The sequence below is a fragment of the Protopterus annectens genome, chromosome 2.part0 (genome assembly GCF_019279795.1).
Source record: "Protopterus annectens isolate FY-2018-M chromosome 2.part0, PAN1.0, whole genome shotgun sequence".
Lineage (NCBI taxonomy): Eukaryota > Metazoa > Chordata > Ceratodontiformes > Protopteridae > Protopterus > Protopterus annectens.
The window spans coordinates 99,752,474-99,779,634 of NC_056728.1; the positions used below are offsets into that span (position 1 = coordinate 99,752,474).

At 39.3% G+C, this 27,161-nt stretch overlaps 1 protein-coding gene across 2 annotated transcripts in view; it reads right to left on the reverse strand.

The window, feature by feature from the left end:
• ASB18 (ankyrin repeat and SOCS box containing 18) overlaps positions 1-27,161 on the reverse strand; it is a 332,696-nt gene that overhangs the window by 46,072 nt on the left and 259,463 nt on the right. The gene's annotated exons all lie outside the window — the stretch shown is intronic.

Consider the following 27,161-nt stretch of genomic DNA (forward strand, 5'->3'; position numbering starts at 1 on the left):
ATTCAGTGTGTACACAGCCTGACATGGAGCTATGATTGAACATGATGTGTATGTGGAGAGCAAATTGTTCTTACATTTGTGTAGGATACACCCTGGGATGTTGACAGGTCCCATGAAAGTTGTATGTATGGCTTTAGAGAGTGCAGCTTGTGCCTGCATAGTTGTTATTACAGGGGCTCTGTAGTGTACATGAATATATAAATATGTGGACCTATTGGGGGGTGGGAGTGGGTTTAGGTTCTCCAAGACCCTATCTGGATGAACAGGTGCTATTTCTGTAGGTGCAGTACTTCCCATGCCATAGTGCTGTGCAGCACAGCAGGTATTGTTGTTGCCATTACGATTCATGACACAGCTATAGAATGCTCTGTGGTTGGCCTCATAATATGTGGCTGATTAGTTTCACAGTAGCTTTATGTGGTTTTATATGGTGTATCTGCATCTTACTGAGGCCGACCAGGGATCACCTCCACTCATGTGTGTTCACTCTTGCAACAGTTGTTACCTTCTGGGGTACAGTTTAAGGCAGGGTACCACCAGTTTGCCTTCTTGTTTGTGTTTGGTTGAATCTTGGTTCTGTTTCAATGGCACAATCGCTGCACATATGTGACTGCTTAAGGTTCATTTGTATAGGATTCAGCATTTGCACATGCATTGTCCATCTGCATGGGTGCCATGACAGTCACCACTTTGCTCTTATGAAGCATAACATTGGCTTTGGAGACTGACTATGTGTAGCATACTGTTAGCCCTGTTTGTGTGACTATTGTGATCCAGGTAATTGGGGTTGATGGAATCCAACATGCATTGAGCGCAGGTGTTGGTACATAAGGAGTCTTCCCAGTTCATAATGGAATAGTTGAGAGTAGCCATAATTATGGTTTACTGTCTCAAACCTAATCTTCCCCATTACAGCACAATATGACAGTTGGGAATTCTGCAGCATGGTTGGTGATCTGTCGCAAGGTGCAATTTGGATTCCACTTTGGTACAAAGGTAGTTGCTCAGCATAATGCCTCTGAAGTTATGCAAGTGCAACTAGCATGTGGGTGTACATATCCTTCAGGAATATGGACACACCTGCAGCTCATGTGTTCCAATAAAGGATAATGGGCAAGAGGTGAGGTATGTGTTATAACATGGTCATGCAGGTGTGCTCTCCGGAGCATTGAATCATGTCTCAGTCACTGCACAGATATGTTCTCCATGCTAGGGATTGACATATGTGAGTCCATATTGTGTTTCTGACATGTATCATTGAGTAGCGAGACCCGCAGTTTATTGCTTAGCTGTCCCTGTAACAGCAGTGGACTTTCACTTGAACTGTGAATGATGAAGGTACTATAGGGGAAGCATGAGCCCTAGCCAGTATCCAGATTCCCAGGGGTGACAGGTGCAGGCCCTGTCTGGCAAAGCATCATGGTCTGTCAACAATGTTATCCCAGGCAGAGAGATACTGGATACCCTTTGAACTGCACCACTACATTAGACAATTGTGGAATACAATCCTTTTGTCCCTGTACTGCAGTATCATTATGGCCAATGGCAGAATGCTACCCAGGCCTTGGAACATACCTGCATGGGCTACAAGACCTGACAGTTCCTACATGTGTTTCCATGCAGTCCAGGCTACTGCAACATGGAATATGCCAGAGCCATGTGTATAGTTCAAAAAGTGGTCTGAGTGTATGGGTATGTGGCTAATCATGGCAGACAGGCAGCTGACAGTATGTATGCCCTCGTATAGCTTGATGTGTAACATAGTACTAGAGTTTGCATTCACAAATGAGTACTGTTGGACATGTTTCCAGCCACATATTCTCAGGTGTGACACAATTATGCAAACTATGTCATACAGTTTGTGTATTTCGTTGTCTGTCTATTCCAGCTTGGGAGGTCACTTGTTTGGCCAGATACTTAGAAGCACCTGTGAATGTGTGTTATTTCTGGTAGTGTGTGTGGGTGTCCTTACTGTGTTCTGGTAAGGGTATGTGTTGGTTGTGATGATGAGATGCATGTGTTAACCTACACCTCATGACTGTCCAGTCCAGTCATGGCTGTAGACTGGACTGCCTTCCAGCTTACCCCTGTAGCTGCATCCCAGACAATATGTGGGGTGTGGTGTTAGGTGGGTTTGGCAGTGTACATGGCATAGAGATTACATTCCCCCAGGATGGCCACATACACAAAGCTGACATTAGTAAACACCAGTAGCTGACTAGTGGACATGCCTGTATGAGCATTCAGTACTACAAGTACCAAGTACTGTATTTAGTTTACTTATTGCTTATGAATATGTTTTAGACAGTGATGCTCACATGTAAATATTTGTGTTATGGATGTGACAACACTGACTATTACAGAAACATTGTAGCTACCTTTAGCAGCAATCCTCCTCTGAGGAGCACATCACATCCTGATAATTGATTACAGATGATGCAAGTGTCTACAGGCCTGTTTCCTTTTCTGGGTATATACTCACATATCCAACAGGACCATGAGCTCTGTTGGGCACAGACACCCACTCCCCAAACAGCGTCATGTATCAATAGACTCTGCTGCCACTATCAACATGATCAGGATATAATCAGATAGTGTAAGCCATCACTTATGAAGTGGCTATTACACATGGGCAGCAGTCTCCTACATCTTACACTCCTACTGCAAATGTTACACTGGAGTTAAAGATGATATGCAACCTGTTTCATTACCAGTACTGTGCGGTACCTTACATACAGTATGTGCAAGCAGCTGTTAGGTTGGCAATGAGAGGTTAGGCTACATAAACCTGGTAGTTCAACCAGTGTGCCTCTACTCTCAATATCCACTCTATGTAGGTGTGCACATAGCCATTTGGCCCAGCCTTGTGACATGGGTCACTACACATTTGCATAACATGTACACATGCACAGCTGTTATTGCTTATAAACGATACTAGAGAGGTCCAGCCCTATAACAAGGGTCACTACACATTTGCATAACATGTACACATGCACAGCTGTTATTGCTTGCAAACGATACTAGTGAGGTGGATATTACATGTCTTATGTGCATGGATAGTTACCTAGCTCTTCCAGTTTTCTTTGCTATCATGCTGCTAAACTGTCAGATGAATACAAGTCACATGTATCCTGTTATTGAGTATTGTAATTGCCAATAGACATAACTAATGTTTGCATAACATAACAGAAATGTTATGTAAAATGGAATACAGATCTGCTAAAAATACTGTATATTACATAGTTATTGGCACAATATCCCACAAAGCAAACCATATTTGCACAGTAAGCCCACCTTTGACATGTTCATCTTATTTATACACCCATACATATGTCTACTGTTACAATATATCAGCATATACTGTCCCCTGTTATAGCACATACTTGTTGGTCCAACCCTGACACTGACAGTGGCTGGAAGCAAATTGGTGAGTTCCAAGCCCATATATATCATCCCTTGTGATGTATGAGGAGTTTGCCTTGTAACCTATGGCAGTACACACATCGAATACTACAAGCATTACTACTGCTCAACAATACATCACTACAGGATAGCTATTTCCACTATATGCATTGATTACACTGTAATTCTTACAGAACAGGCACTATATACACAGACATATTAAATGTTATACATTCCTTTTTAGTAATTAGAGGTGTTATTGACTGGTATATTATTTGTTTTCAGTTTGTGTTTCAGTATTTTGTACTGTTCTACAGGTAGATACAGATGGTTTGAATGTGTGACAAGGCAACCTTTTATAGTTACAGATCAGTAACATGTGCTATTCCGATAACCAATTGGTGTTCCTAAGTAGTTAATTACATGCACATCAGCTGCGCAGCTACTGCCTTAGCCAATACCATGGCAACAGTGGAGTATAATTGAGTACTCCACTTGGGTGTTGTCCCTTTGCCTTAATTGTGAGGAAGACAGCCTGGAAGTGTTGTTTGAAATCTATTGCAACAGCTGTATGGAGATGAACACTAATATATTGTGTGTAATGCCTGGAGGATGTGGTCTAAATGTGAATACTGCTGTTATATTTCTGAACATTGCTACTTGTGCAGGGTTTGTCTGTACCTAAAACTTCTGCATATGTTTCAGTCTGGCCAGGATGTTTGACCAGCTCAAGGCTGCATAGCTATGCATATAATGTTAGGGGGTTTACAGTGTGCTTACCAGACATTTTTAGTTTGGTGTTAATGTGTATCATAATGTGCTGATAATCAGTAATCGGTTACACTTCCTGGTACACTAACCTTTCAACCCTCTGAAACGGGATTAGTTCAAACAAACCCTGTAACATCAGCAGCTGGTCCATTGTATAACAGCAACTATTTCACATAGGGTCATGTTAGTATGTCTGTGTCCGGGTATGTTAAGCTTTCAGCTGATGTCGTACAGTGGTTAAATAATTGGTTATGGTATGACAGTATGTATTGATGTAATTAGTTTGGGTGTGGGGGAGATGTTAGTGGGTGTTCATAGCAGATGCAGGGGTGTAGGAACCACTTTTATACATCTTCTATATGTGTGTGGGGATTCTTTCCCTATGTGAACACCTATCCCTTAGTGGACTACTACTATGGTAATTGCAGGCTGATTCATTAAGGCACTGTTAAATGCTTCTTGTATTGCATGCAGGTACTGTTAGTCCTTGAATCCTTTTGGCAATACACTGGAATGTAATAAAGTTTTGCTAAATGAAAGCTGTCTGTGTATTTCTGTCATGGATATTTGCAGTCATTGCAGTTGAGTTGGTGACTCTGTCCATAGAACATATTTGTAATAGTGTATTGGCATATGCTCTTCATATGTTATGTTCATATTGTTTTGGGGGGGCAGAATGTGTGATTGCTATGGTCCATGTTATACTCTGATATGAACATTTCAGATGCTGTCTACAGACATGTATGTGTGTGTGTGTGTGTGTATCTATATATATATATATATATATATATATATATATATATATATATCTGTGTGTGTCTGTGTGTGTGTGTGTTTGTGTGTGTGTGTGTGTGTGTATATGTATATAGGTATAATATATAATATATAATATTGCATATGTTTATCTGTACCTCCATAGATGTGTAGATGTTTTTAACCTATCTATATATCTACATATATTTGTATATCTATATATATATCGACATATCTCTATGTATCTCCCTCTCTCTCTCTATATATATATATATATATATATATATATATATATATCTAGGTCTACCTGACATGGTCGACAGTTCATATGGTCGACAGTTTATTTGGTCGACAGTTCATTTGATCGACAAGCATTTTAGGTGGGGGCTCTTCCACACCCCCTAACTATATATATCAACTCCAGGGTTGCACAACATTGGGGAAGGGGGCAAATCTGCTTGTCGACCAAATGAACTGTCGACCAAATGAGTGTCGATTATATGAACTGTCGACCATGTGAAAGGGACCCATATATATCTTTATATTTATATCTATGTGCAGACATCGCTGACATATATATATATATATATATATATATATATATATATATATGTGTATATATATTTCGCATTAATTTGTAACAGTTATACATATGTAGACTTGTATATGTTGGTACACAAACTACAGTACATTACAATGTACTGTACATATGTACACAAAGTGACTGTCCCATTTGTGGTCATTACTGTGGAATGCATATGGTATAAGGTGTAGTCTAAAGACCATAAAACATGTATACACCTCAGATGGCTTAGTGGTAAGTCCCATGACTATACTGTGCATGGTCCAGGGTTCAACACCTGTGATGCTTTAACAATGTTTTTTACTCCAGAATAAGGCTCATTTAAGCAGTTGTAAGCATGTTTAAAATTGTTTGTGTGACATTAAAGCAGCGGTTAAACACAGTTAAACAAACTTTGTAACATATAACCTGTGCATGCAAACACAGCCAGATCCGCTAACTACTCAGGATATATACATTTCAGTGAAGTAACATCTCACTATGTGCTTGCATAACATTACATTCTCTGTTGACTTTGCTCTCCAGCATACATGGGTTTTGATGGGTGTTTCAAATGTTTATTATACAGACAAATACTACCTATATATGCAAGCTGTGGTTAAGGTATACTTTTTAACATGATAAACATCCCTGACTTTATTGGGATTTGAACCTCGAATGCACAGATACTATGCAGATGCTGTAACCATTACACTAGTGACATTAACACTGCTTCCGCCTATTTTCTATTTATATGATTTCTATGTGTAAACTAGGCTAAGCAAAGGGCGGAGGCACCCAAACCCACTGAGCTTCACTTACTCTTGAAATAAAAACATATAACAAATGAAATGAGAGAAAATAAATCACATTCCTAACTACATTAGGCATAGCCCCTCACTGACATACTTCAAGTGAAACCTTGTTGTGTGAATGGGTAACAGAATATATACCCCTGGGATCATGTGTCCCAGAACCATACAGCCAGGGGGTGGGGGAGCCCATCCAGTTTGATAGCTGCAAGACCTGTTGAGGAAATTGAATGGTGTTGAATTGTCACATTAACATGCCCTCTTTAGATCACTAAGTGCCCCTATCACCTTCCACCCCCCCAGTCTTCAACAGCTTCCGGCAACTCTGCCTGGAATTGCTTCACTGGCTATGCTTGACAGAGGCTCAGTTACTTCATCAATGGTGCAGAGAAAGCCAACACACTGTAGCTATGCTTCTAATTGCCCTTGGGCAGATAGCCTACTACCTATCTGTGAACCTCTAAAGTGCAGGCCATCGCAGCCATAATATGTGAATAAACAGACTTTCAGATCACAATATACAGTGATAAATCACCATGTAGTCAGGAAACAGTTAAGTACAGCAAGAACATACAGAACACTGATACTTAATCACTCAGAAAGCCTATCTTGGAAGCTAGAGGACTTGTATAGGTTTAAGGCTTTCTATTGCTTACCAGTAGGTTACCTACAGGAGAGATGAGAAACAAGCACAGATGGGAAACCTGCATGCAACAATACCATACCGGCTTATGTGTCAGCCTTAGGCTTTGGAATACTGGCCAAGGCTATTGGCGCCCCCATGGTGCCTTTTTTAGGAGAGTCTCAAAGGTGAATACCAGCTCCATAAACAGCTCAATAGCAGAATCAGTGAGGGTTATGCTACTCAACACCAGGGGTTGGTGATCACAACATGCATGCACTCACAGCACTCCTCAGTATGGACAACGTTAACATCTGTGCAGTAACTGAGACCTGTTTTAAGGCTCTTGAGAGCACACCAGCACTACCAGACTACATCCCATACCACACATTTTGGCCACAGAACATGGACTGACACAGACATGGAGGGGGTGTTTCCATATTCATCATAGATACCTACACCTCCATGTTTGTGGGGCAGCATGATACCTCTGAAATCATCCATGTGCAGCTAACATCAGCCACAACTGCAATATAAACTGTGGCCTGCTACAGATCACCCTCCATGACCCAGGACCATCACTCCACCTACCTGGAGACAGTGGAGAACATGACAGTCCTACCGCACACCCTGGAATTGGTCGATGTCAACTACCCTACCATTAACTGGGAAACTTACTCAAGTACTCACTTCCAGGCCCAGCACTTCCTGGAATTTCTCATGTCATATGCCCTGTATCAGGTGGTAAACTCCCTAACAAGGGGTGGAAACATACTAGAAGTGGTAATCACCAACATGAGCGACAGGTGCACCACAGCAGAGGTAAACCGGTCACTGGTTAGATCTGACCATGAACTATTCACTGTTTCCACACCCAACCATCTCCCCCACCCACGGAAACCACAGTGTATACCTTTCCTACAGCTAAATTCACACTACTGGAGACAAGGGTGGGGAGGTTTTGCAGCACCCATGCTAAGGGAAAACACTGCTCAAGATACATACAGATTTACAAATGCAATCTATAAGCACCTACAAGGATGTATGGATCGCGCCATCACTAGTAAACCAAGACTCACTCTTCTTAGACAAGGACACCAGTCTGATGGATCCCTGCAATAAACAGGCTATACAACAGAAGTAGGACAGTGTTCCAGACAAACAGCAATTCCCACGAAGGGCAGACATCCGTGACCAGTATTAGTAAGATACGTAGGTCCCTCATGAAATCATCCAAGGCTAACATCAATAGGAAAATAGGCAAGGATTCGAAAGATAACCACAAAGCCTTCTTTGGCTATGTCAAGGATCTAAGTGGTGACACACAGATTTGCGCTGTGCCTGTGAAATATAGCACAAAATATGCTGACCCTACTGATATCACCAACATCCTTGCAGATACATTCAGTGCATACTTCACCACCTAAAGAGCCCACAACAATACCTGAAAGGTACAGTATCCCTGACATCAGAGACACACAGGTGGAAATGGCCCTCTCTAACAGCAGAACACAGCATCAGTTGAGGCAGATGGTGTCCCAGACTGCATCTTGCAAACACTACAAGACAACCTGACCCCCCACCTAATTAAGCTTTTCAACCTCAGCCTCTCAACAGGCTACATTCCCATACAATGGTGTGTGGCAACGGTTATTCCACTCCACCGAAGTGGAATCACAACTGACCATGGTAACTACCACCCCATAAGCCTGACTAGCCTGGTTTGCAATGGTATGGAGTGCATCCTCATGGCACTCATTAACAAAGACATTGGTAACCTCCAAACATATGACCCAACCCAGGTCAGCTTGGTTGAGTGCAGTTCATGCCTACTGAACCTGTTTGACGTCTTACATACAGTCACCAAAACATTAGATGAGGGGAGAGGTGGTTCACACATACTACTTGGACATCACCAAGGCTTTTGACACCATGCCCCACTCAGGTATTATTGATAAATACACAGCCTGTACATACACCCATACATCACAGGTTGGGTTGCCAACAGGCTTACACACAGAACCCACATGGTACGACTAGCATTCTCCATGTCCAACTCTTAACCCTACTGTTTGGCATATACTTCTCAGAGGTACAGGCAAACACAGGTGGACTACGGCAGACCATGTTTGGCAATGACTTCGAACTGGGAGCCATAATTAACAGTCCAGCTGACACAGACCTCCCTCAAGGGGCCTCACAGAGACCGACACAGGGTGTCAATGTCATGGCCTCCAGCTAAGTGCCACTAACTGCATGGTCATTCCATTGTGGAATATTAAGCATCCACATATTAACACATAAGTGGCAGCCACTTTAATACAGATGAGGTAATAGGGTATCTGGGGACTAAGGTAGATAGTGATCTCTCCTTTGACAATCATATCTCCAAAGTAGTTAGGATATCCTTCTGTGTAGGCCATGTGATTACTAAAGGGTTCCCATCTAGGCATACTGGGGTTATAGTGGCCCTTTACTCATCACTCATCAGTCCCATCATATGGTATAATAATCCATTTGGGATGTACCTCAGAAAACACTTCCAACAGCTGGAAAGTCCACAAATGTACCTCGCCAAGAGGATTACTGGCCTCAAACATATGCCCTATGCAGTCAGACTGAATAAACTCCTGCTTTACTCAGTGACATCTCGTTTACTCAGAGATGATCTCTGCTGGCCAACACAGCCATGTCAAACTCAGGGTTAATGGATATGCTCCACCTATGGGAATCCATGTCACAGTGAACCACACACTGTAGTGAGCTGAACCTTGCCACAACAATAACTGAAAGATGCTGGAGGGATGGATTCCTGTCACAGAAACTCCTCATACTTTGGAATAACATCCCTAATTACATTATACAGAGCCCCTCACTAACACTCTTCAAGAGAAACCTTGAAGAGTGGATGGGGAACAGTAGATACACCCCAGGGATCCCGCCATTGGCTCTGCTCCACAGAGGGACAGTTAATGAATCAATGGGGTGGCAAAAGCTGATACATTTTGGCTAGGCTTATGAATGGCCTCTGGCAGTTGGCCAAGAACCCACCTATGAACCTATGAACCTATACATATAGTACCAGCACATGCTGATAGCTTAATTTACTGTTCAGGTGTTGACTTACCTTGTGCCAATGGCAGTTGTGTGTGCAATTGTTGAGGGCTGCCTATGCTGGATGCACACAGTAGACTGCCTATACATGACAATTTACAGGTAGTCTTATGTGTGTGACATCCATTTTTACTGTGTGTGCAGGTGGAGAAAGGTGTCAGTCCCTAGGTACCTACACTGACAGTGTGTTTGCTATACGTTCCCTCCTTGCCAAGCCATGGGCATACTGGGCACGCCTCCGTCTGCCTACTGGGGCTGGCTCAGGGTGTTTATGGTCTGAGTGCCTCTGTGCCTGTGGGGCCCTTGGCAATGGTGGTGGGCTGTGAGAGCCTTCACCATTCTGTCCCTGCTGCAGCTGTTTCCACAGGATCATATTGTGCAGCATGGCACATACTATGTAGATGTGGGCACACGTGCCTGGAGAGTACTGCAAGGCTCCACCAGATATGTCCAAGCAACGGAACTGTGATTTCAGCATCCCAAACACTCTATGATGATTCTGGTTTCTGTGTGTGCCTCATTATGGCGTTCCTGCATGGGTGTGTGTGCATTTCTGATGGGAGTCATCATCCACGGTCCCAGTGCATAGCCATCATCCCCCACCAGGTGGCCATTTGGGATGTCCCCCCTGGCAAATACCTGATACAGCTGTGAAGCATGCCAGATGTGGAAGTCATGATAGCTTCCAGGGCTGCCAGCACACTCATCCATGATAATGCCCTGGACATTGCACATGACCTGGCAGTTGATGGAGGGGTATCCCTTGCAGTTTATGTAGCGCCTACCCTGCTCACCGGGTGGTGACAATGTGTATGTGCATGCAGTCTATTGCACCCAGTACCTCCGTGTATTCTGCCACACGGTGGAAGAGACGCATATTGCTGGCCAACTCCTCCTGCATTTGGGGGAAGTATATGTGCTCATTGGCATGTGTTAACATGGCATCCAGGAACTGGTGTAGTACCCTGGATGCTGATGCCTGTGAGATCCCCATTATATCCCCAGTTGGTCTTTGAAAGGTACCTGTAGCTAGTATTCTCAGGCTTACACATACCATCGTATCCACTGGGATGGGTTCCCCTCTGTTTGTTCTGGCTCTGAGGCATGGCCGGCACAGCTCCACAAGTTGCTGTAGGGTGTCCCTGTCCACCCTGTAATGCTCTACTATCTCCAGATCATGTAACTCCTGATAGGTTACCCTGGGTCTGAACACTCTCCTCCTCCTCTGGTGCCTGTGGTGGTCATGTGCATCATCCTCCACACCACCTTCAGTCTCCAACACATGCTGGTGGATCAAAGCTATGGCAGCCCCTAACATATACATACTAAAAGTTCCCCGTGTGTATACACCACTGGTGCAGAGTGTATGGGAATACACAAGTGTGCGTGAGGTGCTTTCACACTTTATACTATTGTGCTATGGATGCTGCTGATGTCATTGAGTGTCTATGAGCTATTCCAGCTGCAGAGTATCTTAATTATGGGCTTTACAATGAGTACTGCAAGTGTGGGGCCTTTACTGTGGAGTTATGCTTGCCTGCCTTGATTAATCTGTTGCCCTTTAATTCACTTTTAAACCTGGATCCCCTCCCATTCTCAGGCATGCATCTACCTGCTGTCTTTCTTGTTTTGTACTTTCCCTACCCAGTCATGGCAAAATGTGTCTTGTAGCTGATATACTGCAAACCGGCTTTGTTCTGCTTTGACACTTTACTGTTTTCTTTGCAGTACAGCCCCTCCCCTTTCCTGTTCTGCAGGTAGCTGCTTGCAGCCTTGTTAGCTGTTGTCAATGGCCCACTGTAGGCTCCTAGGTGTTAATTAGTCATTTGTACTCCAATTTCCCTGCTGTAGCATTTCCATATTTCTTTCCTATATCCTTCCTGTTTCAGCTCCAGTGCGTGCCACTCAAACCCATTTACTGGGTTTAAGCGCGTCTTCATCTCCGTTCGCATGCATACTCAGTTACCTTGTGTACTCTCAGCTAAGCAAAGCTATGGCCAGTTCAACACACCCCTATCCTGCAGCTTTGCTTAGCTACGGGTAAACCGGATTAGCAATGCTCCAATGTGCTTACAGCAAAGGTAACACACCCCTCTCTTGATGTCATCTTTATCTCAAGGGCACACCTCGGTGTTATAATGCTACACTGTGAGGTGCATCCTTACACCAGTGGGGAATCTGTGATTCACTATTACTCCTCTCATTTGCATGGCATTGCCTACTAATTCGTAGCTACCATGCATAACACTATCACAGCCCCTTAGCAACCCTTGCGCCACAGTGTGGTGTAGCATGCCTGCCAATGACTATAATGGGGAAATCATGATATGTGTTACATTGCAGTTTTATTCTATATTTTTCTATTTTCCTTGTGATCCCCTTTGTGTGCCACTGCCCTGGGCTTCCATGTCGCGATAGTGCGACTATAAATATTAAATGTTAATTTTATATTTTGTACATTTTTTTATGCCAATGGCTATATATTTAGCCATTGGCATATATTAACAATATAATACATGTGTTTGGACAGCTATCATGGCTCCGATTTTATATTTGCAAAAATGTTAACCGTTTTTTACGGTTTACATTTCTGCATGCTTACACTACACCTGCACCACTTCCTGGATTGCTACATACCTTCATTTGCATGCTACACTGCTGCACATAGGGTAATTAGCATACAGGGCCCGGGAGTTGTGCAGGTGTAGCGTACGCAGGTAGTGCACGTGGGAACAGCTCGTACCTGGATCGCTCGGCAGCCATATTTGGTGTTGGAACGCTGGCACTACGCCTGCACCTGGCGCAAACTTCATGAATCCCGGGGTTAGTTTAGTGTCCTCCCATCCCCATTCCCAGCCAGCCTGCAATATTCTACATTTATACTGTACATTTTATTAATTATTCAGTGTTTGTAGTGTAATATTTTATGTTTAATATTATGTTTTGTTGACTATCTGCAAGTGTAATTTAATGTTACTTGTTGGAGCTTTTATGCCTGGATCTCCCCAGTAAACATGTATATTTTCTTTTCCTCACCTGTACCCACATATAGCATACCTTCTCCTTCATTTATTCATGGAAACTACAACATAAAGGTTAACACAGCATATATGTTTTCCAATCAAATGTCCAGATTACCTCAGTACAACTGGTTTGCCAAAAGAACATTCTACATGCATAGTACAGATACGGTTGCCACCCGTCCCGTTGTCAGTGGGACACTCACGGGTTGAGCCCTCTCATCCCTCTTCCCACAGTCACCAAGTGTGGGACTTTAAAAGTCCCATTTTTCCCTTTTCGCGATCGCAAATTCAAATGCCGTGGAAAATCCGAAAATACTTCTGGTTTTTCGACGGCAATGCAGCTACTTCACCACCCAGACCTGCAGTTAGATGGATTCCCTGCTAGGTCCGGTTGGTAATGCAACACAGTAATTGGCTGCAGGGATTGGAGGGGGTGGGGACTTACTAAGTGGAGCCCAATAAAGGTCGCAGCTGTAGAGCACTAAGCTCTACAGCTGCGAACGAAAAAGATCTGAGATTTCTATTTCTGAAGCCAGCCCAGCCAGCCCAGCAAGTAAAGAAGCCAGCCAGCCAGCAAAGAAGCCAGCCAGCCAGCCAGCAAAGAAGCTAGCCAGCCAGCCCAGCCACCACTTAAGCATCCAACTAGCCATTCCAGCAGGAAGGAAGCAAGCTAGCCCAGCAATAACTGTGATAGTGGTAAGTACATAATAGCATTTTTAAGTTTTTAATGTTTAGAGGTAGATGGGGATGTAGTATGCAGTATTTAAATCTGTGCAATGGTTATTTTGAGATTTTTGGGTAGTAGTTTAAAATGGGAATATATTGTGGTTTAATTTTTTTAATGTTTAGAGGTAGATGGGGGAGCAATACGCAGTATTTAAGTCTGTGCAGTGGTTATTTTGATATTTTTGAGTAGTAGTTTTTAAAGGTACAAAACCTGAATGTATATGTAATTGTTATTATTCTTGGGGGTATGATTTGGAAGCATTACTTTTAAAAGGCTGAACTGTGTATAGAAGTTTTTTATTTCTGGTGGGGGGCAGTGAAATATAAATTTAGTGTGATGTATTTCTATTGTCGTAGCTTTTTCTGGGTATTGTCTGTTTGCAGATAGAAAATGTTCGAGCATAGTTTGCACTTTTTTGTATGGAAATGTGTGCAATTTAATGCTGTTTTCAGGAAGTTAGGATATACTGTTTGGGTAATTTTTCCTGTTAGTTCTTGCAAGTCAATGTATATGTGGCACAAGTCTACTTTGAGGGGGAATGTTAACAGTTAATGTAATTCATTTATTATTCTAGTAGGTACATGTTTCCAATTTGCCGAAGCTGTTTCAAGATTGTTTTCATTTATACTTGTAAATGTGTGCATTTAATTTATTATGCATTTTTAATAAGGTTAAAATGTACTGCTTTGCTTGTAATGTGAATATGGGTGTGCTGCTTTTACTTGGGCCTGTTTATTGCATTGCTGTGCTGGGTAAATTACTCTTAATTGCTATGTTTTGAGGTAAAAGGAGCCCATGGAGTCTGCTGTACATTGTAGTTTATATTACTTCTCTTGCAAGAAGTATTTTTAAAAGTTAAAATGTTTACGGACTTTTTTCCTGTTTATTTTTTTTTTGTGGATGAATGCTCAGAAGTTAATCAAGTGTATTTGAGATTGTGCTAAACCATGTCGTTGTTACAAGGTAGTTTGCTTTTATAAGTAGCAAAGTTTGTATTTTGTGTTTTAGTGATGTCTTCAATAAACTTATGTACTGTTTTCATTATAATCCGATTACGACCAGTGCTGTTGTTGGGCATGTTCATTAATAGATCATTGTGCTGTGTAAATTAGTGCCATACATTTCTTTTAACTGCTGTGGTCAAAAGTTAAATCAGGTCTATGGTATCCACTGTGCATTCTCATTCATTTTAGTGTTTTTTGGTTCAGTAAATGTGATTAACTTTTTTTTTTCTTGAGGGGTAGGGTGAGGTGGGCATGTTCAGTGGTAAAAATAATGCATTTCATTTTCTACAAGCTGTATTAATGTTAATTTTCAATGGCCAAAATGCCCCCTACATTACTTCATTTACTATTTGACCTTTTTCAAACTGTTTGTAATAACTCTTTTCTGCTCCATTCCTCGGTTCTTTCGCATGCCAATGTTTTTTGAGCCAGTTCTTTCCTGTGCCAATGTTTTTCGAGCCAGTTCTTTCATGTGCCAATGTTTTTCAAGCCAGTTCTTTCACATGCCAATGTTTTTCAAGCCAGTTCTTTCATGTGCAAATGTTTTTAAGCCAGTTCTTTCATGTGCCAATGTTTTTCGAGCCAGTTCTTTCGTGTGCCAATGTTTTTTGCGCCAGTTCATTTGTGCCTACAGCAGTATGTTACTGCACCCTACTAACACAGTTTTGGTAAATATGCTGCATATCAGGTAAGTACAGATTCAAGCATGAAGAGGGCAGCAGTTTCATCACAGTCAACCAGCAGCAAGAGAATGTGCAAGTGGCAGGATGTTTGGAAAACAGAATTCGACTGGATCGAGAGATGCAATGATGTCAAAGCGTTCTGCAGGTACTGCAAGAGAGAATTTCTAGTGACGCACGGTGGAAGAAAAGATGTCGCACGACATGAGGCAACTGAACAACATAAGACTGCTATTCTTCAAGCTAAATCCACTCACCTGATGACAAAGTGGGCAAGGAATGCAAACCTTGAGGGATCAGAACTTAGGATCATTGCAGCAGAAGCCTCGGAGGTTTTCCATGCTGTTAAGCACAATATTTCCTATAACAGCTTGGACTGTGCAGTAAAGTTGGCCAGCCAGTTGTACAGTGACTCGGACACTGCAAAGAAACTATCTTGTGGCAGAACCAAGGCTGAATCCATAGTCGAAAATGTTTTGGGACCGCACTCATTGGAATGCCTCCTGCATGACCTTCAAAAACCAGGCACTTCATTTGCAATTTCATCAGATGCTCCCAACAAGGGGAACATAAAATTATTTCCCCTTGTTGTGAGGTATTTTTCTAAAGAAGAAGGGGTGGTGAATGGCCTTTTGGACTTCTATGAAGACCCTGATGAATCTGCACAGGCTATTTCACAGCAAATTTCCAAAATTATGGAAAGGCACTCCTTGCCCTGGAACAGCATTTCAGCTTATGGGGCTGATAATGCCAGTGTGAACTATGGGAAGAAATCTGGTGTGTATACCAGATTAAAAGAAAAGTGCCCATCACTCCATAAGGCTAACTGTGTTGCCCATATCATTCACAATGCAGCCAAAAAAGCTGCAGCACAACTACCGTACGACGTGGAAGTATTTGTAATGAAACTTTTCAGCCACTTCAGGTTCGGCCACAAGGACCAGAGACTTGAAAGACTTCTTTGAGTTTTGTGGCATGGAATTTGAGAGTCTGTTAAGACATGTGCCAACAAGGTGGCTGTCACTACTCCCAGCCATTGAAAGAGTAGTGAAAAATCTCCCAGTGCTCCAGTCCTATTTCCCCTCCCAGGGAGAAGAGGAGACCCCCCTCCCGGCAGATATGGCAGTACTTTTCAGCTAATGAACATGGTGAGAATGAATTGCCTACGCTGCCTCAGTACTATTTGCACTTTCTCTGTGCTGTTCTTGTTGATTTTAATGAACATATAAGTACATTAGAAAAATCAGCACTTACTGCCATGGAAACTTTTTGTGTAATGATCTCTCTGAAGCAAAAACTGCAGGCAAGAGCTGAAGGTGCTTTCTTTGGAGGGAAACTTAGGGCACTTATGAGCACATTAGACAGCACTTCTGCTAACAAACTGAAAAAAGACTTCATTGTGTTCTTGGAGACAGCAGTGAAATACCTGGAACAGTGGTTTGATTATACTGAAAGCAACTACTTGTTTACACTATAAACAGGAACAAAGCACCAAGTGAAACAACGAAGATGCAAACAATTTATTGGGCTAAAACAGAAATCCAAAAGCAACAGCAAATCCAACTTTGGATTTGCTGTTGCTTTTGGATTTCTGTTTTAGCCCAATAAATTGTTTGCATCTTCGTTGTTTCACTTGGTGCTTTGTTCCTGTTTATTAGTACTGCCAGCACCTTCCTTTGAACTTGGTACTTGTTTACACTATCTAAATTATCTCTAAATGAGCCCTTTGCGTTCAGTGACTTGCTTAATGTAACCACTGCCCTGAGTCTGCAGGATGTAGATGAAGATTATCTTTTTAGGGACTACTTAGCAATTAGGCCCTCTCTCGAACAGTTATGTAACACAAGCTTGACCCCTGGAGAGAAGTGGCTGAAACTTTTCAAAGAAGGGCCTGAACTGACTACACTATATCCGGTAATTGCTAGGGTTTTATCTATACTGACCTCAAACGCATTTGCAGAAAGAGTTTTTTCTTTGGTGAAAGGTAAATGGACAGATGTGTGAAACCGATGTAGTGTGGACTTGTTAAAAGCTGAACTAATGATGAGTGTAAATTACCGGATGAAATGTTGTGACTTTTACTCAAATATTGTTTCAAATCGGGCCCTTCTTCAAGCCATAAAATCAAATTCAAAATACACTTTTAAAAAAAAGTGATTTAGTGTACTAGTGTGCAGTATAAAGTACTAGGGTACAGTTTGTAATGTTGTGTTTTTCTTTGTTTAGCGTTAATTTGCTAGGGTGCAGTATGTAGTACTAGGGTATGTAGTTTTGTGTTTTTTCTTTGCTTTAGCTTTAATTGACAATAAAAAGTCTTAATTTTATACTTGGCTTGTATGTGGTATGTAGATTTTTTTAAGTTTTCTTTCTGAATAGTAATGGTTGGTTTATGAATTTTTTAACTTTTTAAATAAACAAGTGTCTGTTTAATGAGTAGTGTGTTTTTTATTCCTTTGAAGTTTATTTACTGTTACAACTGATTAATGTGCGTGTTTGCAGTAATAGTTCACTTCATTTAAATGGTTCATTTAAATGAGTTTTCAGTATGCTGTAATATCACAATGTTGTATCCATAACTAATACTGCTAGGGTTACCACCTGTCCCACTTTGCGAGGGACAGTCCCTCTTTGGGCAGTTGAGTCCTGACCAAAAATATTAAAAATGGCAAATGTCCTGAGATTATAGGACATAATTATGTCCCATATTTCATGTAATAGTTGCATAAAATAGTTATTTTGGTATGTAAAATACCTAAATGTTACAAGAAACAGAATAAGCAACTAAACTGCTACAAGAATAAGCTTTCATTTAGGCAAAAAAGTAAAGCTTTATCCTTTGTACTGCCCGTGGGTATGTGTTGGCCTGTAAAATTTGATGTGTGTCCCGAAAATATCCCACTTTGGCCATTTGAAAAGGTGGCAACCCTAAATACTGCATCTCCTTTAACAACTCTGGTGATGTCGTGGGGGGTGTGGCCAGTGCCATGTTGGCCACACCCCTATCCTATTGACCACACCCCCATGTCCCACTTTGCCCTTGTTAAAAGGTGGCAATCCTAAGTACAGAGTTAATTGAACCTAAAACCAAAATGTAGTAAAATTGTAGACAGACACCACTGTAGTTACAAAAAGCATCATGCATTTACACTCATATTTTAATATAGTTTACATTACCTACTAACCATAACACTACCAGCTAACTAGGGAGTGCCTTTGCCTCCACATATATACTTCAACGTCTACCCAATTTTTCTTAATATTCACCATCAGTAGCAACTGGTTCTACAGCTGCCTAGCAAACATGAATTTTCTGAGGGTTATGATCTTAATGTGTGTTGCAATCCTCTTCATCTGACGTCATCTTCACAACAAATTATATACACCCCTTACAGACTGTCAGATCTTCATAACCAAGTTCAATTAATCTGTAAATCTTTGTACGTGTCATTCCATTTTACCCGAAACTTTTACTGTTAACTACAGCAGCATACTAAACTCACACACCCAGTTAAATCTAAAACTTCTCATCCTAAATGGAAAACTTGTCCGTGCTCATAGTAGGAAGATCAGACTTTGTTTGCTCTGTTATTCTCAGGTGACACAGAGCTAAATCCAGGACCTTCAATGACTACTTTGCCATACTACATCTACTACAGTACCAGTACCACTACAGTACCAGTACCTCTACCACTACAAAATATCCCATCTAGCATTTGGCCTTCTCAACACTAATAGTATTAAAAATATGGCTGACAACATACACTCTTGACTAGCAGTCTATGGTTTCATATCACTGTCATCTGTGAAACCTAGTTAAAGCCTGATATTCCCTTAATAAGTATTTACTTCCTGAATTAAAAGGTGCTGCACTAAGACAAACTTGGCCTCAGAACAGGAAGAAGATAACTTCTCTTTCTTAAACACCACTTTCAATGTCATCTGACTGCAACTTTTTCTTGCCCTAACAACTAGGCCCCTAACTGATGATTGCTAATATTTCAGTTAATATGCTCTGCTCCATTAATACTGCTGTGATACATATCTTCCATCCTCCAGCCATAAATCCACAACCCCTTTTTCAATTTTTTGCACATGGGGTAGGGATTAACAATGACAATCATCTAGAGCCAGGGTTTACACTGCCTGGTGGCTAGCCCTGCCACAGTAGTTCTTCCACAGCACACACACATCTCTGGCCATTTCAGAGTGCCCAGTCCACCTACTGTATGTCTTTGGAATGTAGGAGGAAACCAGAGCACCTGAAGGAAACCCACACAAACACAGGGAGGACATGCAGACTCCACACAGAAGGCACCCCAGCCAAGAATCAAACTGGGGAACTTTTTGCTGTAAGGCAACAACACTATCTGTTATGCAACTGTGTCACCCTCATATACCCAGTTTCCACTCTACATGCCACAGGATTTCCAAGCACTTTTAAAGGAACTTATTCCCTATATCAAATAAAAAAAAATAAACACAATAGTACTGCTGTCACTGCTCAATAGATCTCACTCTTTCTCTCTCTCACACTAACACACCGGCATTCATGCACACAGCCACATATGCACTCACCACATGGACAGAAACTTTAGTAGACAGACAGACACACACACACACACACACACACACACACACACACACACACACACACACACACACACACACACACACACACAAAACCACACATTCACACTTTTCTTTCTTTTTTTTAATATTTCTTTTAATTTTAAATTTGCTAAAAGCAAATATGCTGCATAGCAAGTGTAAAATAATGGCTCAATTGATCTCACTCTCACTTTCACACATACACACACACTCCCTCACTTACACACACACACACACACGCACACTCTCAGACACAGTTTTCTATTTTTTTTGTTTCTTTTAATTTTACACTTGCTAAAAGCAAAAGTTCTATTTAGTGAGTGTAAAATAATGGCGGTCATTATCTTTGTTACAGTCCAAGATCCACGGTAGTTTAATATGCTATTGTGAAGTGTCTGACTCATTTTGTCAGCTGACATTACCTGTACATTAACGGCCTGCTGGAGAACGTTTTTTTTTCCAATCAGGGTTTAGTGTACAGTTTGCCCATTCCTCAAGCCTAGATAATGACTGTTAGTATATACCAAGTAAAGGAAGAGAGGTGGAGTCTAGATAATGACTATCAGTGTATACATAAATGCTGTAATTTTCAAAAGAAATAATTCCTGCTGTGGCCCACAGATACAGACTGTTACTGTATGCCTTATAAGGAAATGGAGGTGGATAGCACAGATGAGCATTATTCATAACTTTATAAGGGATGGAGGAATTAGATAATCTATAAAGGACGAAGAAAATGGAATAATACTGCCAAAAGTCACCAAAAACCAAACAAAAAGCAGTAACCACGATAGAAGGCGCCAACCAGTAATTTTTGAAACAGACTTGTCCAATTTTATTTCGAACACACACAGATAAACATAAACGCCTTCACCATACATCCATTTGCATTTTCGTCATGAAAATGACTTCATCAGATGACCAGCATACCCTAAAGCATTTAATTTATACTTAAATACATCATTTTCCACCAATAAAAATTCACCTTTAATTAATTAATTAAATGTTTTTTATAAAAATATATGTATATATGTAAAATCCATTTCAGTTAAATATTGTTAAATATACTAAATTATTTAATTAAATATAGTATTGTAAACATATTCAGTTTAAAAACAATCCTTAATTAAAAACATCAATTACAATTGAAACATTTAAAACCATTAATATTACTTGCAGGGAAATAGTGTATCTCATACCCATGAATTTGATAACAGTGCCCTCTCCTGACCAAACCTGTTTATTACATTCAAAGTTTTGCAGCTCTCATTTTTAATAGAGGTACTATGGAAATACAATCATTCAAACCCGGTGTTTTGTCAGCTTCTAAAGTGATCTGCCACCACAGTTCTCTAAATTCAATTCTTTCTTCCCATAATCCCCCTCTATTGTCACTTTTAACCTGTTCTACAACTAAGAATTTGTACTTGTAGTCAGGACAAACCTTGGTGTGCTTAAACAAAGCATTACTTTCTTTCCCTACTGAGATATCATAAACATGTCCGTAAATCCTTCTTTTTAATTTCCTTTCAGTCTTCCTATATAAAACGAACCACATTTTTCACAAATAGCTATATATATTAAACCTTTGGATTCACAATTGTAAAATTCTCCACTGTTTACATATCTACCTCTACTTTCTAAAAATATTCTATCATTGTTAATAATATATGGACACTGGGTACAATGCCCACATTTGTATGTGCCTATTCTACTTCTCTTTTTTTCTGTTTTGTTTCTATTACTACTATTCTCTATTATAGATCTTATGTTTTGTGAATTCTTGAAAATTACTTTCTGTGGTATAGTAGCTAAATTTTTTATGTCAGTCAAGGCTATGAATTTCCCCCATTCTTTTAAAAATATTTTTTTGACTATGTTATTCAGTCCATTATACTCAAGCACCAACGTTTGCTGATATTCTTCTCTTTCTTGCTTATTATTACTATCTGTTTCCTTAATAGCATCCCTCTTTTTGTATATAGGGCAAAATTTGTCACAGCTCCCTTTTTCCACCTCCTGTCTTATTTGTGTAATAAATGCTAATGGGTAACTTCTCTCTAGAAACATTTTTTCTAAGAGGTCACATTCCTTTTTAAAATCAATATCAGAACTTGTCATTCTACTTCCTCGAACAAACTGTTCCTTCACTATGTTTCTTTTACAGTGAAAGGGGTGAGCACTCTCAAAGTGTAGATAGGAATTACAAAAAGTGTCTTTTCTAAATATTCTAGTTCTTAATTCATTTCCTTCTTTGTATACTTCCAAATCCAAATAATATACATTAGATTCGGAAATATTATGTGTAAATTTTAAGAAGTTAGTAGTATTTTCTATATATTTTAAAAATTCTGTGAATTTTTCTTTTCCAGCTGTCCACAAAATTAAAATATCATCCAGGAACCTTCTATATATCTTCCAACAATTCTTAAATTCTGAATTAAATATATATTTTTCTTCCCAATAAGCAAGTATTAAATTAGCATATGTAGGGGCGCAAGCCGCCCCCATAGCTACCCCCTGTTTTTGCTGATAAAATTCCCCATTGAAATAAATAAAGTTATTCTTCAAAACTAATTCCATTAGCCAGGTACTTGTTAATTTCTCATTTTGTGTTAATAATACGTCTTCATAAACAATTTCCTCGAACATTTTTGTCCCTTCTTTATACGGAATGCAGGAAAATAAATCAATAATGTCTATTGTTACAAACAATATTTGATCATTAACAGGACTATCAGGTAATTCCATTAGTAAGTCCCAAGAATCTTTCAAAATACATTTCTTTTTCATCCAAACACTTTTTAATTTTTTATCTATAAATTTGGCTAAAGGATACGTTTTTGAACCTTCTGCCGACACTATCGGTCTAAAGGGTGGGTCCTCTTCATATTTGTGGATTTTAGATATCCCAAATATCGTGGGGTTCTAGGTTTACCCACTTTCAAATATTTGAAGGTATTATAGTCTATAATTTCTTCATCCAGCATATCCTGTAAAATAACATCTATTTTATTATAGGCTATATTCATTTCATTTAAGGATACTATTGAGTATCTGACCTCGTTCCACAGGATAGTATTCATTTTACCTTCATATAGGATAGTGTCCATAATAACTAACCCACCTCCTTTGTCAGGTTTCATCACCCTAATTTTACTATTATTTTTTATTTTATGCAGCAAATCACTTTCTTCCTTACTTAAATTTGGGTTGTACCATATTTTATTTACCTGTTTCCTCACTTCAGATTCTATAATTTTCTCTACATTTTTTAATTGGGGATGTAGCGGGGGGTTGCAGATGCTTTTCCGTTTCAATTCTGTCTTAAATTGAACTTTATTATTATTGGGGAACATAATATGTACGTTTACTTTTCTTAAACTTTTTATATCTAATATACTACCTGTTATATCACCTTTCCTTTTAGGTATATATTTTAGGCCCCTAGAAAATAAATAAAAATGTTCTTTCTCTAAAACTAATTCACTGAAATTGTAAATTGTAAAGTTATTGTACACATATTTATACCTATCCTTTACTATTTCATTGTCAACATGTATGTTGGGGTGGGGATTCAATAAAATTTCCCCCTCCCCCTTCTCCCCCCTCTCCCTGGAAAATTTTGCTGTTGAGGGCCCTGTTTGCTTTTCAGTCTTTCAGATCTCCTTAAAGGTGGGAATTCAACATCATAGTCTTGTCCATCCTCTTCATAAAAACATGTTTCACCATCATTTACATTGAAATTATTTTGTCTATCATTGTATTTATGTCCATCAACATAGTTGTTATATCTTTTGTTAGGTATAGGGTAACATGTATTGTTCTCATATTCATTAATATCCCTCTCAAGTTTTCTAATTTTCCTACTTATTAAATCTTCACATTTTGTATCAATATCCTTCCTAATGTTGTAATATTTTTTTTTTCTTCTCTAATTGAAAAAAATAAATCATCTTTGATATGCTGGTCCAATTCATCAATATCTTTCTGTAAAGCTTCTTGGCTTTTTATGTTATCTTTTATAATCAACCTTAAAACATCAATACCACATTTGTTGAACACATCCAAAAGTTCTTTATGAAAGTCAGTACCAATACCCACATTATTCGGGAATTTAAAAACACGTAATCCCTTAGGAACAATGTCTCTGGTAATACATTCTTTTAAATACTCATTCTCAATACTCAATACTTTGAATTTATGCATTAGTTTAGACAATTTATCAACTTTGTTTTTGTAAGAATAATTTAAACTTTCTCTTTTCTTATTATTACAGTCCCATTTAAACACATATTTGCCTTTTAGCCAGTCGGAGGTCTCTTTATACATAGTAGTTAACACAGTACCTGAATTACAGCCACGCTCTTCTCGAAAAGCATTATTATTTCCATTTAGGCCATTTCTTGCTTCCAGGTTGTGAAAAATTGTCGGAGTGTTAGCAGCATCAAAAGTACCTTCTATTCCTCCATTGTTAGTTCCACCAAGGTCGCCGGCTTCAGAATTAACGCCAATAAGCTCCCCTTGCTTCCGGTTGTTTTTTACACTTCTAGCGTTAAACCCTTCGGTTCTTGTCACTCGCGCTTGTAGGTTGACGCTGCTAGCCTCAATAAACGACTGGCTAATGGGTGTAAGTAATTCCACTAGGGCTGTTAACTGGCCAATGAGCTTCCTTACTTGCCCTGCTTCGTCCTGCCTCCTAGAATCAGGAAGTGGTGAGCCATCCATCATGAATCCACAAAGATAGACCAATAAAGTACGAAGAAAATGGAATAATACTGCCAAAAGTCACCAAAAACCAAACAAAAAGCAGTAACCACGATAGAAGGCGCCAACCAGTAATTTTTGAAACAGACTTGTCCAATTTTATTTCGAACACACACACAGATAAACATAAACGCCTTCACCATACATCCATTTGCGTTTTCGTCATGAAAATGACTTCATCAGATGACCAGCATACCCTAAAGCATTTAATTTATACTTAAATACATCATTTTCCACCAATAAAAATTCACCTTTAATTAATTAATTAAATGTTTTTTATAAGAATATCAGCAAACGTTGGTGCTTGAGTATAATGGACTGAATAATATAGTCAAAAAATATTTTTAAAAGAATGGGGGAAATTCATAGCCTTGACTGACATAAAAAATTTAGCTACTATACCACAGAAAGTAATTTTCAAGAATTCACAAAACATAAGATCTATAATAGAGAATAGTAGTAATAGAAACAAAACAGAAAAAAAGAGAAGTAGAATAGGCACATACAAATGTGGGCATTGTACCCAGTGTCCATATATTATTAACAATGATAGAATATTTTTAGAAAGTAGAGGTAGATATGTAAACAGTGGAGAATTTTACAATTGTGAATCCAAAGGTTTAATATATATAGCTATTTGTGAAAAATGTGGTTCATTTTATATAGGAAAGACTGAAAGGAAATTAAAAAGAAGGATTTACGAACATGTTTATGATATCTCAGTAGGGAAAGAAAGTAATGCTTTGTTTAAGCACACCAAGGTTTGTCCTGACTACAAGTACAAATTCTTAGTTGTAGAACAGGTTAAAAGTGACAATAGAGGGGGATTATGGGAAGAAAGAATTGAATTTAGAGAACTGTGGTGGCAGATCACTTTAGAAGCTGACAAAACACCGGGTTTGAATGATTGTATTTCCATAGTACCTCTATTAAAAATGAGAGCTGCAAAACTTTGAATGTAATAAACAGGTTTGGTCAGGAGAGGGCACTGTTTTATTAAACTCTTGGATAGGAGATACACTATTTCCCCGCAAGTAATATTAATGGTTTTAAATGTTTCAATTTTAATTGATGTTTTAATTAATGATTGTTTTTAAACTGAATATGTTTACAACATTATATTTAATTAAATACATTTAGTATATTTAACAATATGTAACTGAAATGGATTTTACATATATACATATATTTTTATAAAAAACATTTAATTAATTAATTAAAGGTGAATTTTTATTGGTGGAAAATGATGTATTTAAGTATAAATTAAATGCTTTAGGGTATGCTGGTCATCTGATGAAGTCATTTTCATGACGAAAACTCAAATGGATGTATGGTGAAGGCGTTTATGTTTATCTGTGTGTGTTCGAAATAAAATTGGACAAGTCTGTTTCAAAAATTACTGGTTGGCGCCTTCTATTGTGGTTACTGCTTTTTGTTTGGTAATCTATAAAGGAGTGATGAACATTAGACAATGTTATATATATATATATATATATATATATATATATATATATATATATATATATATAGATAGATAGATAGGGAGAGTCCTCAAGATTGGAGACATGCACTTATTAAACCTGTCTTTAAGGGAAGGGGAGTAGGACAAACCCAGAATCATATAGACCCTTAAGTCTACTTTCATGTTGTGGAAAAATAATGGAGAAGGTAATACTGGATAGGTTATTGTCATTTGGGACATGAAACCTTATATCAGCATCCATATGTTGAAAACATATTTACTACCACCTGTAACATGATGTTCTATAACAATATAATGACAGCTATGAATGAAAAATTATGCTGTGATGTGATTTACATAGACTTAACTTCAGCATTTGACAGGGTCATGCACAAAACACTGATCAATAAATTAGTACAACTAGGTATTGATGTACTGTTGATAAGATTGATAGCTGCATGGCTTACAAATAGGACATGGCAAGTATCACACACCAACTGGACAGGTGAAATCCTTGGTTACAGTCAAGGTGTCCCACAGGGCTCTGTCCTTGGCCCTTACTTGTTTAGATTGTATCTTTCAGACCTTACTTTTTTATCTGAGGTGTTCTACAGTCTATATGCCGACAACCTGAAATTGGGTAAACTGATTACAAGTGTTAACAGATAAGGCATATCTGCAAAATAATTTGACTAAATTGAACATTTGGGCACAGGAGAATAATATGTTGATAAATACATAAAAACTAAGCATATGAGATTTGGGAGACATAAACTGAAAGGTGAATATTTAATACAGCACACAGACTCATTTAAGGATCTGGGTATATGGGTAGGTTCAGCTATGAGTTTTTC